Here is a 14,985-nt window from a genome sequence, read left to right as displayed (position 1 = left end):
GAAGGAGTCTATTTAATTTTAGTCCCTGGACGCTCGTTTAATTTAATTTAATTTTCTGTGGGCCCTCTTGGCAGCAGGGAAGCAGCAGCCTTCTACATTGGCTTTGGTTTCTAAGGAGAGTCGAGACTCCAATAACCCTGGGGACAGCGAGGAGAGGCTTGGAGTCACTTAGCCCTAGGCATTATGCGTTCGTTACAAATATGTCCCTTAACGTTAGTTTTAAAGCCATCTTTTAAAGCTAGTACACTTGGGTTCTTGTTTGAAGTCCACTTCTCAATCTGGCTGCTCAGGCTTCCTACATTCTGCTAAAGGCCCACTAGAAGTGAGTGGTCTGTGCTTTGCTGAGGTCCCCTCCGGCCACCAGTTTCTGCGGTTCTCTGACAACAACCTTGGGAGCCGGGGAGGAGTTCCCAGCCCTCTTCTCTGCCACCCAAGGCTCGGCTTGTCCTCTTCCATGTGCAGGCAACTTGTCCGAAGGATCCCCAGCCGCCCTGGGGAGGCTCCCCGACAGCCAAGCTGCACCGGCGCTGGCTGTTCCCGGGTAGCAGTGGAGGCCTAAGGTGTCCGTGGCCGTTCTGCGGGGACTCTCTAGGCTCTTCGCACACACAAAGGCTCCGCGGCGGCCTGCACCTTCTGCGCGGACAGCGAGCGCCACCCTGTGCCCCGAGGCCGCGCTGCAGAGCCCGGGGCCTGCAGCTCTCCAGCCTGACCTTGCTTGGGCTCCAGCAGCCCCCCACTCACCACCCCAAAAATCTCACTGCCACCAAGAGCCTGGCTCAGTGAGAAAATTTTGCTGCGGTTTTTTTGGCTTTAGGAATCAGTTTAAGCCCTCCAGGAGAGAAGAGATTTGGTGGAAAAAGGTAGAGTCATGGTACCTTGAGCAGAACTAAACTTTTCTTGAAGCCTGGTACCTAAAACTCAACCACCTCTTCATTTCTTGCTTTCTTTCTCCTGCTCTCCCCCTTCTATTCCTTGGGCCTCTGGGTGCCATATCTTGGTGATATTTGAAAAGGCTTTGAAAGAGCCCTGTAAAGGTTCTGATTTAGAGCATGTACCTGCGGTGTGCAAGCTGCCTCAGGAAAAAAAAGCTGGCATTTAGCAAAAACTCTTCCCATCTTGGGCTTTCGTGGGCTCCTCTAGGCTCTAGGCCAACGGGCGTTCGTGTTACCTGGAATCCACTTTGTATCCTTGAGATTGGCCAAGGATCAAATTTGGCGCTAATTGACGGCTCACATCTATCATCTGTATTGATGTGGCGCATCCTCAGACCGAGGCCTTGCGGGGAAACTCTTCTGAAATCACTCTCAGGGATGCACACCTGTGCAAAGACCGGGCTCTCGAAATTACTACTGTAGTTAGAAGACTTATTTCCACCGACTCCTCACTTATAGCGGGGGAAGGAAAGGGGTTCATTATTTGGTGTGTAGCGTGTCCAACTCAAGGAAAGCAAAAATCTTGCCCCAGCAGTGCAAGTAATGCGGCCACCAGCAGCTCTAGAACATAATTGACAAGTCCCCCTCCTGAGCACCACCCTCCTCCCTAAAACCAGCTGGCGATGCAGCCCCCACTCCCCCCTTCCATCCTCCCCCCCCATCCTCCTCAGTCCGGAAAGCCAGGAAGCACTGGAATGCCGCGTTCTCTCACCCTATTGTGCCTAGGTGTTGCAAACCACTGGAGGACAGAGTTTCGTTCTTTGATCTCATGGCCCTGCCATTCTGTAGCACAGAGGGGTGAGTTTAAATTAAATTTCTTTCTCTGCTGATAAGTTCTAATGGGCCTCAGAAGGTGAATAATTATGCAGTAACATTTCATGGGTTGTTGGAGTGGGAATTCCCACTGCGCTGTCACCAGGAACAGAATGCTCAATGCTAAATGAAGCTTCGCCAGTAAGCCACAAGTGTCTTTCAAATCCCCCTGCGATAATCCAGGCCATTTCTACTTTTATCTTACTTGCTCGGCTAAGCAGTGTTTTTTTTTTTGTTGTTGTTGTTGTTGTTCTCTCTCTCTCTCTCTCTCTCTCTCTCTCTCTCTCTCTCTCTCTCTCTCTCTCACACACACACACACACATTCAAGTTTTTTTGGTGATTTTAAAAAATATTGGAAACAATACTTACAAGATCGTATTTTTGAGGGTAAAAAAAAACACTGTTTTGATGATTAAACCATGACAAACACATGGCATTGACAAAAGCTGGGTAGTGTTCTGGAAAAAGAAACGTGTATGACCAGGTTGAAGAGCCACCTGAGGTTTGCCCTCACGTCCTAGATTTAGGTCTAGCCCTTTCTTGACTTTAGTGAACTAATGTTTTTTGTTTGTTTTATTTTTTGGTTGCAGAAGGAGTCAAGCCTGGAGCAGCTGGCTTTTTTAAGAGGTGCTCTGATCACTAGTATTGTGAAACCTACCTACCTACATCTGCGCCCACACAGTTTAGAAATGGGCTCTTCACTAGAGGTTGAAAGGAAAAAAGTGCCTCTGCTGCTCTGTGCTAGTTTGTTGAGGAGGACTAAATCTTTGAGATTCTAATTTACATTTAATCTTCTGCCAAGCTTATTAAGAACTGTCAACAGTCTGGACACTGTATATGTAGCATGGCTATTTAATATCAAGAGGAAATCAGCCCCTGAACCTAAAAATAAAGGAACTCTAGATTTGTCATTTAAAGCACGATGAAGTCTTTATTGCTTTTTTATATTATTATTATTATTATGGAAATTCCTTGTTCTTCATTTGCACCAGTGCAGTTTCCCCTCTTTAAGTTTCTTCCCTTAAGTGAATTGAACTCCCACAAGCTTCAAGATTTCTAAATCAACACACAGAAATTGGAGCCTGCTTATCAAGTTTTCGCTCCCCTCTTGGCAACCCATTTGAAAGGGCCCAAAACAATGAGTTGATTTACATTACGTTCACTTCACCCTGAACTCTGTGTGAATGCTAGAAATTTTCATCTAATTCACCTTGGGTTATTTTTATGTCTGTGGGGGGAACCAATCCTTCTAGCTTTCAAGTTTTTTTGGCCACTCCATTTTTAAATCCTGAAACAGAAGACAGAAAGTAGATGGTCTCCCCCTTACCAGAGTTCAAGTAATTGTCTAGTTCAACTGAAAGCAAAGGATTTGTATTGCCCAATTTTGCACCCCATTTAACGCCCCTAATTGCAAAGGGACCCTGTCATCAAGTTTCCCATCCCTTCAGGAAGCTGTATCCTTGCTTGTATGTTGATCAGTCCTTTGTTTCCCTTGCATACCTATCCCTTATTTCAGCCCCCCCTCCCCTTCCCTAAGCAGGTTCATTCCCCATTCAATTTAGCCAACAATGGCCTTTGTAAGGGAAGGAACTTTGTGGTTGGTGGAAATGCATTTAAAAGATATTTTCATTGATTTAGTGACATTTTAATAAGATTGTTGAATTATATATACTCTAACTTTTGTTAGATATGTGAACTCTGGGGGAAAATAGTCTTTACAGCATAACGTCTCCCCTCAACTTTAAATGAGTTTTACTGGGTTACAGTTTACTAACCTTTATACTTTGAAGTGAAGTACTTTGTGTGTGTGTGTTTTTTTTTCTCCCAAAGAATAACTGTTTTACTTAAAACTGAGGGAGTTAAGTTTGGGTAAGGCACACGCATGCATACATTATACTTTTCATGTCCTCAGTATTGACGTATTTTAGACAATAATCATAGTTAGGTATTGTAGTGATGACTGGAGAGCAATGGAGCCACTTAGCAAATATTTTGAGAACAGATCATTGTGTTTCTGTCTGCTATATATACTTTATGGGAGGCATGACTTGCTTTCTTTAGTATGTAATTATTAAATGAAATGTGTTGCCAGTGACATGTGTTTGTGTGTTTTAGTATGAAACACAGATTTAGTGAAGCTTTTCCATTCTTGAAATTCTACCTGTTTTGTGTGTGTGGGGGGGTCACTTTCACAAAGGTGGTGGTAGATGCTTCCTGGTGCAAGAGAAATGGTCCTTATGTCTGTGACTTCTTTAGTTATTTTACACTCTGAAAGCATGGAAACGCACTTAAAGGTGAATTATTGGCTATGGGAACTTAGGTAGTATACAGAATTCCTGTGGTTTCTCTTCCTCATTGCCTTAATCAAAAATTTAAAGAAAATATATCTAGTTTAAGTCTATGTTTTTATTTCATGTGTGGACAACCAGGTTAAAAATAATCTGTCAGTCTCCTCCCTCCTTCCTTTCCTTCCTCTCTCCCTTCCTTCCTTCTTTCTTTCCTTTCTCTTTTTTTCTTTGAGAATAGGGTTTCTGGATGTCCTGGATCTCACTCTGTATATAGACCAGGATGGCCTTGAACTCAGAGATCTACCCACCTCTACCTCTCCAGTGTTGGAATTAAAGACATGTGCAACTTACCACTCAGCTATGGTCACACTTCAAATGATTAAATGTACATTTTTAGTAGCATTCTATTTATAATCTATACTTTAAATTTTTTATACTTTGAAATGACTTTCTTACTTTCCTTAAGATAATAATTTAAAATACAAATAATTTTTTTCATTATTTCTCTCCTTATTTTCTGACTTAAGTTTCTGGCTTAAGTTTCTGTTTGTTTTGGAAATTGAGTTTGTCAGGGTCCCTCTTTTCTGTCTGTCTTTCTGTATGTCTGTCTGTCTATGTCTCTCTTAGTACAGACATGTCTCTTACATTTAAAAAATGCATGCATTTTTGTCTTGTTTAAGATTATGGCAAGAAAGAAAATATATTTTACTTAGAATATCCTTTCCTATAACTATACTTGTCAGGTAAAAATACTAGATAACCAGTTAAATTTGAATTTCAGGCTAATAGCAAATATTCAAAAAATTGTACCTCCCACAAAATTTTTATCATATTTATACTAAAGTTGTTCAGTAGGTTTTTTAAAAATAAAAGTTTAATGAAAGCCTTGGTTTTCTATTTTTCTTTTTAAAAACTAATTTTTAAAATAAAATTATAGCACCCCATCTTGTTAACTGTTCCCATGTCTACCCCCATTCCTCGGCCACACTCCTCAATTTCCTGGCCTCTTTAATTGTTATTGTTTATATAGATATGTGTTTTAGGCAGATTCTCTACCAGATATATCCCTGACTCTGATATTTACACTTCTGACATGTTCTTTAGTACTCTAGAGAAGTACATATTACTTCAGAATAAGAACATTATAAAGTCCCTAGGTAGAAATGATCACATTACTCTCCCAAGGAGGACAAAGCAGTTCATACTCCAAGAAACAGCAGCTGAATTAGCCTTAAGTCACACCATCATTGAATTTCTCTCTGTCTCTGTCTCCCTCCCCCTCTCTCTCTTACACACACACACACACACACACACACACACACACACACACACACACGTTGCTTTAATAAGGAAGAAACCATTCCCTCTTACCTCTTTCTTCTTTGTTTTGAGAAGGTCTTTGTATTCTAGGCTAGCTGAAACTGACCTGTAGTTGAGGAAGGATTCCTGATTTTTTTCTTTTCTACTATGTCTTTGTGTGTGTGTGTGTGTGTGTGTGTGTGTGTGTGTGTCTGTGTCTCTGTCTCTCTATGTCTCTGTCTCTCCGTGTCTCTGTCTCTCCCCGCACAGGGTTTCTCTGTGCAACCCTGGTTGTCCTGGAACTCACTCTGTAGACCAGGCTGACCTTGAACTGAGTGATCTGTCTGACTCTAACTCCTGAGTGCTGGGACTTAGGTGTGAGCCACCACAGCCTGGCTAAGACTCTTAACTCTTTGCTTTGAGAGAAGGAAACAGAAGTTGGTGAGTTCATTAGGCATAGATGTTTCTTGAATATGGCCTCAGAGGGAGCAGAGACTGGTTCTTGCTTGTGCTCTCTGTCTCTGTCTCTGTCTCTGTCTCTCTTTCTCTGTCTCTCTCTCTCTCTGTCTCTCTCTCTCTCTGTCTCTCTCTCTCATTCTCTCTCTCATTCTCTCTCTGTCTGTCTCTGTCTCTCTCTCTCATTCTCTCTCTCTCCCCCTCTCTTTTTCCCATCCCATCCTCACTGTCTTTCTTTATTTCTTTCCTTCTTTTTTTTTTTTTTTTGTGGGGGACATGTGCAGAGAGACAGGGCTCCGGAACTATGTAGACCAAGTTAGCTTGGAACTCACAAAGATCTGCCTGCCTCTGCTTCCTGAATGCTGAAACTAAAGGCATGCACACTACCACATCTTCCTTCCTTCCTCCCTCCCTCCCTCCCTCCTTCCCTCTCTCCCTGAGTCCCAGTTTGGCCTTGTGCTCAATCCTCTTGCCTCAGCATTCACATATTGGATTACAGGAGTGTGCTACCACACCCAACTTATAATGATTTTTTTAAATTTATTTTTTACATTCCAATCCCAGTTCCCCCTCCCTCCTCTCCTTCCACTGCCCCCTCTCTCCCATCTGCTCCTCTGAGAAGGTAAGACCTCCCCTAGGAAGTCTACCAAGTCTGTCCTATTATCTTGAGGTAGGACCAAGGCACCTCTCCACCTCCACACCCCTGTGTCTAGGCTGGGCAAGGTATCTCTTCATATAGGATGGGCTCCACTAAATCAGTTTGTGCATTAGTGTTAGATCCTGGACCCACTGCCAGTGACCTCATATATAATGATGTCTTAGATGCTACGTTTGTTTCTGTTTAGAAACAAAACTTTCAGTCAACAAATACTGAGCGCCTCCTTGTGTTCAGTAGTTCATTTAAATTATTAAAAGTAAGTCTGAGTATGGTGATGATGAGTGAGTCAGTCATAATTTCAGAACATAGAATCATAAAAGAAAACTGAAACTGTCCTTGTGTTCTTGCTTCAGGGAAAATAAAATGTGTTTGAAAAGTAAATAACCCCCCCCACCATTATCCTGACCTTATGTCACTACAATTAACTATTTAAATTTTTCTAGGAATTACATCTTCATCATCTCACAGTGCTTTAAAGTATATTAAAACAGTATAAGCTTTAGTCTCTGGGTATACAGATTTACTCAGAATTCAGTATCTACTTTTGTTTAAAACTATTAGGAGAATGAAGATTAGTTTGTCCTTATAGTTACTGATTATTTCATATTCTCTGTCTTTCAAAAACCAGGATCTCAGTAATGCTATTCACTAGACTTTTAAGAAAGTGGCATATTTTTCCTGTTTTAACGGCACATATATTCCCAACACTGAAGAGAATAAAAGTTGAGAAAAGAATTATCTTCCTGACTTTGAACCCACACAGATCCACCTGTCTCTGCCTCCCAAGTGCTGGGATTAAAAGTGGGCACCCCCAACAACCAGCAAGAATTATCTTTTTAAAATTCAACTTATGGGTAAGAGCTCCTGTCACCAAGCCTGATGACCTGAGTTTGATTCCCAGAACTCACACGGTGGCTAGAACAAATTCCCACAAGTTGCTCTTTGACCTCACTGCGCACTGTGGCACATGTGTGCTCCCCCAATAAGTGAATAAATGTAAAAAATCCTTATTAAGCAACTTTCAAAAGCAAAGGTAATGCTTGTTAGACTTTACTAGTTGATCAAAGTTTAAAACTCTTACCTATAAATTCTGAATTATAGAGTCATTGGTTTTTAAATTTTTCTATTTATTACTCGAATTAACAAATTCTTTTTGGGATGCTGATGTAGGCTGTGGATCTTCTCTTAAAAAATACATTTCTTGGGGCTGGAGAGATGGCTCAGAGGTTAAGAGCACTGACTGCTCTTCCAGGGGTCCTGAGTTCAATTCCCAGCAACCACATAGTGGCTCACAACCATCTACAATTCAATCTGGTGCCCTCTTCTGGCATGTAGGCAGAACACTGTATATGTGATAAATAAATCTTTAAACAAAATACATTTCTCAGCCTTTAATTCCAACACTTGGGAGTCAGAGGCAGCCTAATCACCGTGAGTGTGAGGCCAACCTTGTTTATATGAGTTCCTGGACAGCTAGGGCTACATAGAGAAATGCTGTGTTGAAAAACCAAACCGAAAGAAAAACAACAGCAAACATCAATGTGTGTCATACACTCTGATGCCTGTCATGGCACTCCACCTAGGGAGTGAGCTATTATATTTGTATGCTGCACTAAAATGGGACTCATTTCAGAAACATTTGTTGGAGTTGAGTCAAGGAAAACACCTTTAATCTTTGGTTCAATAGTCTACCCTAACAAAAGTTAATGTAGAGAAAGGAGGGTTAAATCTTATCTGACTACACTTTTGTGTTCTGTTTTTAAATGAAGATGATAATCTTTGCCAAAGAGAAAAAAAAGATGGAGTATTGTTCAAGTTCAGAGTAGGACTGAATGTTGGGATTCCCGTTTCTCTGGTTAGTTCTGGCTATTCTGGGTTTGTGAAATCATTTGACAAATGCTTTAATTTTGTCTTGGTTAATGTCATAAGACTTCTGCCAATATATGGAAACATACCAAGTAATTTTGGGCTATCACTAGTGGACACCCCATTTTTTAAATGCCTTTTTAAATTTTAAATTTAAATTAGAAATAAGGTTGCTTCACATGTCAATCCCAGGTCCCTCTCCCTCTCCCTCCCCTCCTCCCACACCCTCCCACTAACCCCCCCCAAACCCCACTCCTTTCCCCAGGGAGGGTGAAGCCCTTCATGGGGGGTAGTGGACACTCCAATTTTAAAACCATTTAATTACTTGAGTCAGTATTTAGGAGAGAGAATGAGAGAGAGAGAGAGAGAGAGAGAGAGAGAGAGAGAGAGAGAGAGAGAGAGAGAGAGAGAGCGTGTGTGTGTTGCCGGAGATAGAATCCAGGACCTTGTGCATGCAAGCCAAATTCTGTATATCCTCAGTGCTTGAGTAGTGTTCTGAGAGTTGAAACTTAGTAGAGTTGTGGGCCATTACCATTACCTTCTTCCAAATCTTAGCCGTTGCTTTACTCAACGTTTATTCTGTTACTTAAAAGACACTTCCCCCCTAATTTCAATATTGTAAATCTGTCCCGTATCTTTTTAAAGCCTATAGCTCAATGGTGGGGATCTTTGAGAGTCTGCTTCCTCAGTGCTTCTCTTGTTTTTACAAGATAATTATGGAGATCTTTCTTATTTAAACCAAAGAGGGGAATGATGCAATTGGACTGCAGAAAGAACAAAGAAGTTAGGATAAGACCCTGAAAGTGAAGATAGCAGAGATGATTCAATAGTCTGAGGCAATCTGTATAGCCATCAGATCTAATCTTCCCCTGCACTGAGGGCTTGTGACTAAAGCCTTGCTGGTTATCATTGTTGGAGGCACTGTATCCCTAACTCCTCTGTGTTGTACTAAGGATGTGTAAGAAAAGTTTATCAGAATGTGGAAGGGCTGGAAAAAAAAAACACAGCCCCGCACCAAGATGTTAACCAAAGATGAAAAACATAGACCTCTGTTATTTGTACTTTTACAAGGAGAAGGCACACCACAAAAATAACTCTCCATCAGAGTTGTATCCAGGAGAGATGTTGGGTTAGCTGGTGGGATTCCAAAATGACTCTAGCTTGTGTCACGTGGACATAAAACTCTCAGCATAAGGTTTGAGTAATAAGCCAAAGCATGCAGGGTCAACCATCTACTCAGCTGGACAGATGAGTGAGAGCTTCAGGACTATGAACATACTCTTAATGGTCCTAGCTGAGTCTGTGCTATTAATCTTATGTTCCTACTAAGTGCCAGAAACACTTTTACAACTCTTTCTGCAATTCTAAGTGTCACAGGCATGGATTTTTCAGAATTATCAATCAGGCCTTTACTTTTTCTCTGTTCCTCTGAAGATTTGTCCTTTCCCATGTTGAGAATCACATTCACCTCGCTGAGTTTCAATGCTCCCTGCTCCGTGAATTCTGTCTGTCCTGCAGGGCCAGGCTTTTCTTTTGGACTAATTTGCTGTTCATTGGTCTCTGTTTTCTTAGGGCACACAGCTCTAAGATGCTGAATAGTGCTGGGCAGGGTGGCTCATCTCTTGGCCTGGTAGGCCTTTACTTCCTACATGTGTACAGAAATACAACCTGCTGAGTACATTTAGGGTTTATTATCTGTATGTGCAGTTAAGGCTGTTTGGCATTGGGTAATCTTCCACAGGGTTCATCCCCAGAGAAGATCGTGTCTCGCCTCTCTCAGAAACTATTAATAATTGCCTATAGTTCTTCATCTAGGGGTGGGCCCTGTGAGATTTCCTCCATCTGCATTGGCATGTCAACTGGTGTTGTCATTGTTTGGGTCTTGTTTAGGTGACCATAGTTTTGAGATATTTATGGGCACAGCCTCCCTATCTCATATAGAAGACACTATTTCACAGCTGTTGTCTGGTCTTCTGGATCTTACAGTCTTTTTGTTCCACTTTCCCTGAGCCTTAAGTGTAAGGTTTGCACTGTAGATGCAACAGCCATGGTTAGGAACCTCAAGGTCTGCTGTTCTCTGCATTTTGACCAGTGGTGGATTTCTGTAATAATCAGATTAGGACTAGAAAGAAAACATATTTCATCATTAAATTCTCAGAAAACCCCAAGTAAGAGAAGAACGCAAACTCTGAGTCCCAGAGCCTGAGTTTCAGCAAAATTCACATGCATCTGTTTCATGAATTCTTTGACTTTCTCTTTTGGTTGTTTTTGAAGACAGGGTTTCTCTGTGTAACCTTGGCTGTCCTGGAACTATCTCTATAGACCAGGCCACCTTGAACACACAGAGATCCACCTGCCTCTGCCTCCCGAGTGCTGGGATAAGTGTAGTTCTCACCCTACTGGATGAGGATATAAGAATAAATATTTAGGATGCAGTTGGGAATTATGCTGGTTTGGGAAGTAGGTTCTCCTTTAGAGACCATGATCTCATCATCCATTGGTATTTGGTTAGGTTTATAGTTCCAAACATCCATTCCCTCCTATTACAGTAGCCTTAAATCCAATTAAACGGGTGTGTCAGTTATCCCTAAGATATAAGTGACACTGTTGCACCACTGGGTGTATCTTGTTGGGCTGGTCGTTGGTATTGGTCCATAGTTGTTATAGCTGGGTAGGACTGCTGATTGCTTTTCTCTCTGGACAGTTTGTGTACCATCTTTGGGAACTCTTGTAACTCATAGCTGATTAGAATAACTGACAACGTGTTTTGATTGCGTCATTTTAAAGAAAGTGATGTATTTTAAGAACTATTCTAAGAAGCATATAGAAAGATATCTCAGCCTATAAAAGTGTGTATGGTGCAAGCATAAGAACCTGAGCTGGCCATCTGATCTACCTGAATCAGTGAGCTCCATCTTCAATGAGAGAGCCTGTCTCAAAAAATAATGTGGCCTGGTGGCGGCGCACACCTTTAATCCCAGCACTTGGGAGGCAGAGGCAGGTAGATCTCTGTGAGTTTGAAGCCAGCCTGTTCTACCAAGGGAACGCCAAGACAGTCAGAGCTACGCAGAGAAACCCTGTCTTGAAAAAGCCAAAAAGAAAAAAAATGTGGAAGCCTGGTGTTGTGGTATATCTCTTTGATCCCAGCACTTGGGAGGCAGAGGCAGGTGGATCTCTGTGAGTTCAAGTTAGCCTGATCTATAAAGGGAATTTTAGGACAACAAGGTCTACACAGAGAAACCCTATCTCAAAAACAAACAAACAAAACACCAAAAAACCAAAACAACAACAACAAACAAAGAAAAAACCCAAAAACAAGTAAACAAACAAAAAAAAAGTAAATAGCCATTGGGAGGATACCAAGTGTTGACATCTGGACTCTGCATGCATGCCCCTCACCCCTACACATGTACATGCATGCTTATATACGCACACAGAGAGAGAGTGTGCAACCATTAGAGACACCTAAACTATGGTTGCCCCTACAAAGCATCTGCTCTCTACTTTCTTTCTGTCTTCATCAGCTAGCAACCTCACAGATCTTTGCAAAGAACCCCAGTTTGGGCTATTGCTGCCTGGTCCAATGAGGGTAGTGGCTTTACTTGAGAGACTGCTGCCTGTGCATCCTTCATGATCATTGGAGATAAGACAGGTATGAATATGAGCAGGACCCCAATGAGAAAGGAAAGTGACTTTCTATTATTTATAGGTACGGGGGTGGATGTCAACAGGCTCAGGGGTAAGTAGGTGCAAGCATTTGCCCACCCAGTGGGGATTGCAGATCCAGAGCCTGGGCTGCTCCTGCTCTGGCATCCAATGTATTCAAATCACATTTCTTTTCTGGTCTGTCTAACTTGTTCTAGAAAGAGAGGCCACCAAAAGCTGCCCTCCCAGACAGGGCTGAACAGCCACAAAGCAGGCAGCACCAATGCCTCTAAACAAGGTTCCTGGTTCTCAATCCCCACCCCATTTTCACTTTGTGTTTGTTTTAAAGGTGGAATAGTTATGTAAATTGTTCAAATTCCTTTCTGTAAGAGTTTTCAGATTATTGACTGAGAGCATTTAGAGAGGTTGGTTGTAGAGGCCATTGTAAGAGGAAGAAAATGCAATTAAGAACAAAAACGCACAACTGTTATTCCAACACTGGAGTGGTGAAGCAAAGGGATCAAAAGTTTGTGGCCAGCCTGGGCTATATGGTGAAACCTTGCCTTAAAGAAGGAGGGGTAGGGGTAGGAGAGGAGGAAGAAGCAGAGGAGAGGAGGTGAGAGAAAGAGGGAGGGAGTGGGAGGGGCTCCTTACTGATTCCCATAGTGGCTGCTTCAGCTCATATTCCCTCCAGCATTTGTCACCATTTGTTTTTCTTGATGAGAGTCTTCATTCTGACTCTCTAAGTACTTCTTTTGGTTTTTGGTTTGCTTGTTTGTTTCGTTTTGTTTTCCCAGACAGTGTCTCTCTGTGTAACTAGCTGTCCTGGAACTAGCTTTGTAGACGAGGCTGGCCTCGAACTCGCAGAGGTTGGCCTGCATCTGCCTCCCTAGTGCAGGGATTGAAGGCATGCACCGCCCCCTCCACTACTCCCGAAGTAGTTTTAATCTGTGTTTCCTTGGTAGCTAGTAATTTTGAAAACTTACAAATACGTATTAGCCATTTGCATTTCTTCTTTTGAGACCTCTGTTCAATTCCTGTCTCAGTTAGGGTTTCTATTGCTGTGAAGAGACACCATGACCACAGCAACTCTTATAAAGAAAAGATTTAATTGGGGTGGCTCACTTATGTTTTCAGAGGATCGGTCCGTTATCATCACAACAGGGAGCATGGGGGCCTGTGTGCGGAGGTGGTGGTGGAGTAGCAGCTGAGAATCTTATATCTTGCAGGCAGCAGGAAGTCGATGGAGACACTGGGTGGTGTCCTGAGCACTGGAAACTTCAAAGCCCCGCCTCCCACAATGACACTCTTCCTCCAACAAGACCATACCCACCCCAGCCAAGCCACACCTCCTGAAAGTGCCACTCCCTGTGGGATTATGGGACAGTTACACTCAAATGACCACAATTCCTCAGCTCAGTTTTAGATTTTTTTTCCTCCATTCCTTCTTGTGGCCTTGGCACATTTGAACTGTTGAACGGTGCATAAGATCTGCACAAAACTGTGCTATCTACTTCCCATCACAGGAGAGAGAGGGGCTCACAAGTCACTCCTCCTCTCTGTCCTGTCTGAGGGTTTATAGGCAGTTAGTGGTTGCTGAGTGTGTGTGTGTGTGAGAGAGAGAGAGAGAGAGAGAGAGACAGACAGACAGGCAGACAGGCAGACAGGCAGAGAGAGAAGAGAGAAAAAGAGAGAAGAGAGAGAGAGAGAGAGAGACAGACAGACAGACAGACAGACAGACAGGCAGACAGGCAGAGAGAGAAGAGAGAAAAAGAGAGAGAGAGAGAGAGAGAGAGAGAGAGAGAGAGAGAGAGAGAGAGAGAGAGAGAGAGAGAGAGAGAGTTTTTCAGTGGTAAGTTGCCCATGCTGGTGTAAGTAATCTCTCCTCTGTGTCCCTGAAAACAACCCTTATAACACTCATTGGTTGAAACACAAAAAAGGACACGAAAGTGAAAAGGGGTTAGAGTTAGGGAGAGGACGGAGATCGGCAGGTAGGATGGACAAAAGTGGGCAACAGGTAGTGGATGTGCTCAAAGTAATTCGTGTGTGAAAATGTCATAATGAAGCCCATTACCAAATAAAGCTAATATAGCAGAGAAACCTTTAAAAAGAGAGGGACTAAGGACGCTCTCTGTATTCAAGTAAGTGGAAAACATGACTCAGTTAACTGGTAATTGCTATTTATATAGAGCTTGTAAATCATATACTGCATACCCCAAGTGCACATGAATTTAAATGAATTGTTTGACAGCAATACAGAAAAGCATCTTAATTTTTCACCCACAGAAGTATCTTTTAAGTAAGTGTTCGCACTTTATGTATACATACACACTTCTGCTTCATACCAACACCCAAAGCTTGGGACGGACTCTTTAGAGAGGACTGTGTGGAGCTCTGTTCTACCTGGGAAAGCAGGAGCCATCTCCCCTTACTGGACACTTTACCCTGAACTCTTCTCAAACTCCCCACACTCCTGCCCAATGAGGGGCTACAACAGAACTTTAGAACTTTTTGAGAGGGCACTTAGAGAAATTCGTACAGTCTAGAGAAAAGGGAGGCACAGACAGTACGTTGACATGCAGGTTTTCACAGTCCCACGGCCCTAACTGGCTGCATCTTACTCTTTCAGCTAAAACCTTTCAACAGGATGATGTTCTCCCCCAATTTCATCACAGAACCTTGACACAGGAATGCCTATATCTCACATAAAGCTATTTACAAGAAAACGTGTTAGGATATTTTATGAGAGATACGGGCACTTTCTTTTCCAGATAAATTTTGTAAACTTTTAGTTTTTTCGTCCCCCCTAATTTAAAAAAAATGTATGTCGGGGGCTGGAGAGATAGCTCAGAGGTTAAGAGCACTGACTGCTCTTCCAGAGGTCCTGAGTTCAATTCCCAGCAACCACATGGTGGCTCACAACCATCTGTAATGAGATCTGGTGCCCTCTTCTGGCCTGTGGACAATCATGCAGACAGAATACTGTATACATAATAAATAAATAAATCTTAAAAAAAAAGTATGTCAC

The sequence above is a fragment of the Mesocricetus auratus genome, unplaced genomic scaffold (assembly GCF_017639785.1).
Source record: "Mesocricetus auratus isolate SY011 unplaced genomic scaffold, BCM_Maur_2.0 Super-Scaffold_15014, whole genome shotgun sequence".
Lineage (NCBI taxonomy): Eukaryota > Metazoa > Chordata > Mammalia > Rodentia > Cricetidae > Mesocricetus > Mesocricetus auratus.
Note: the sequence above shows the minus strand (reverse complement) of the source record.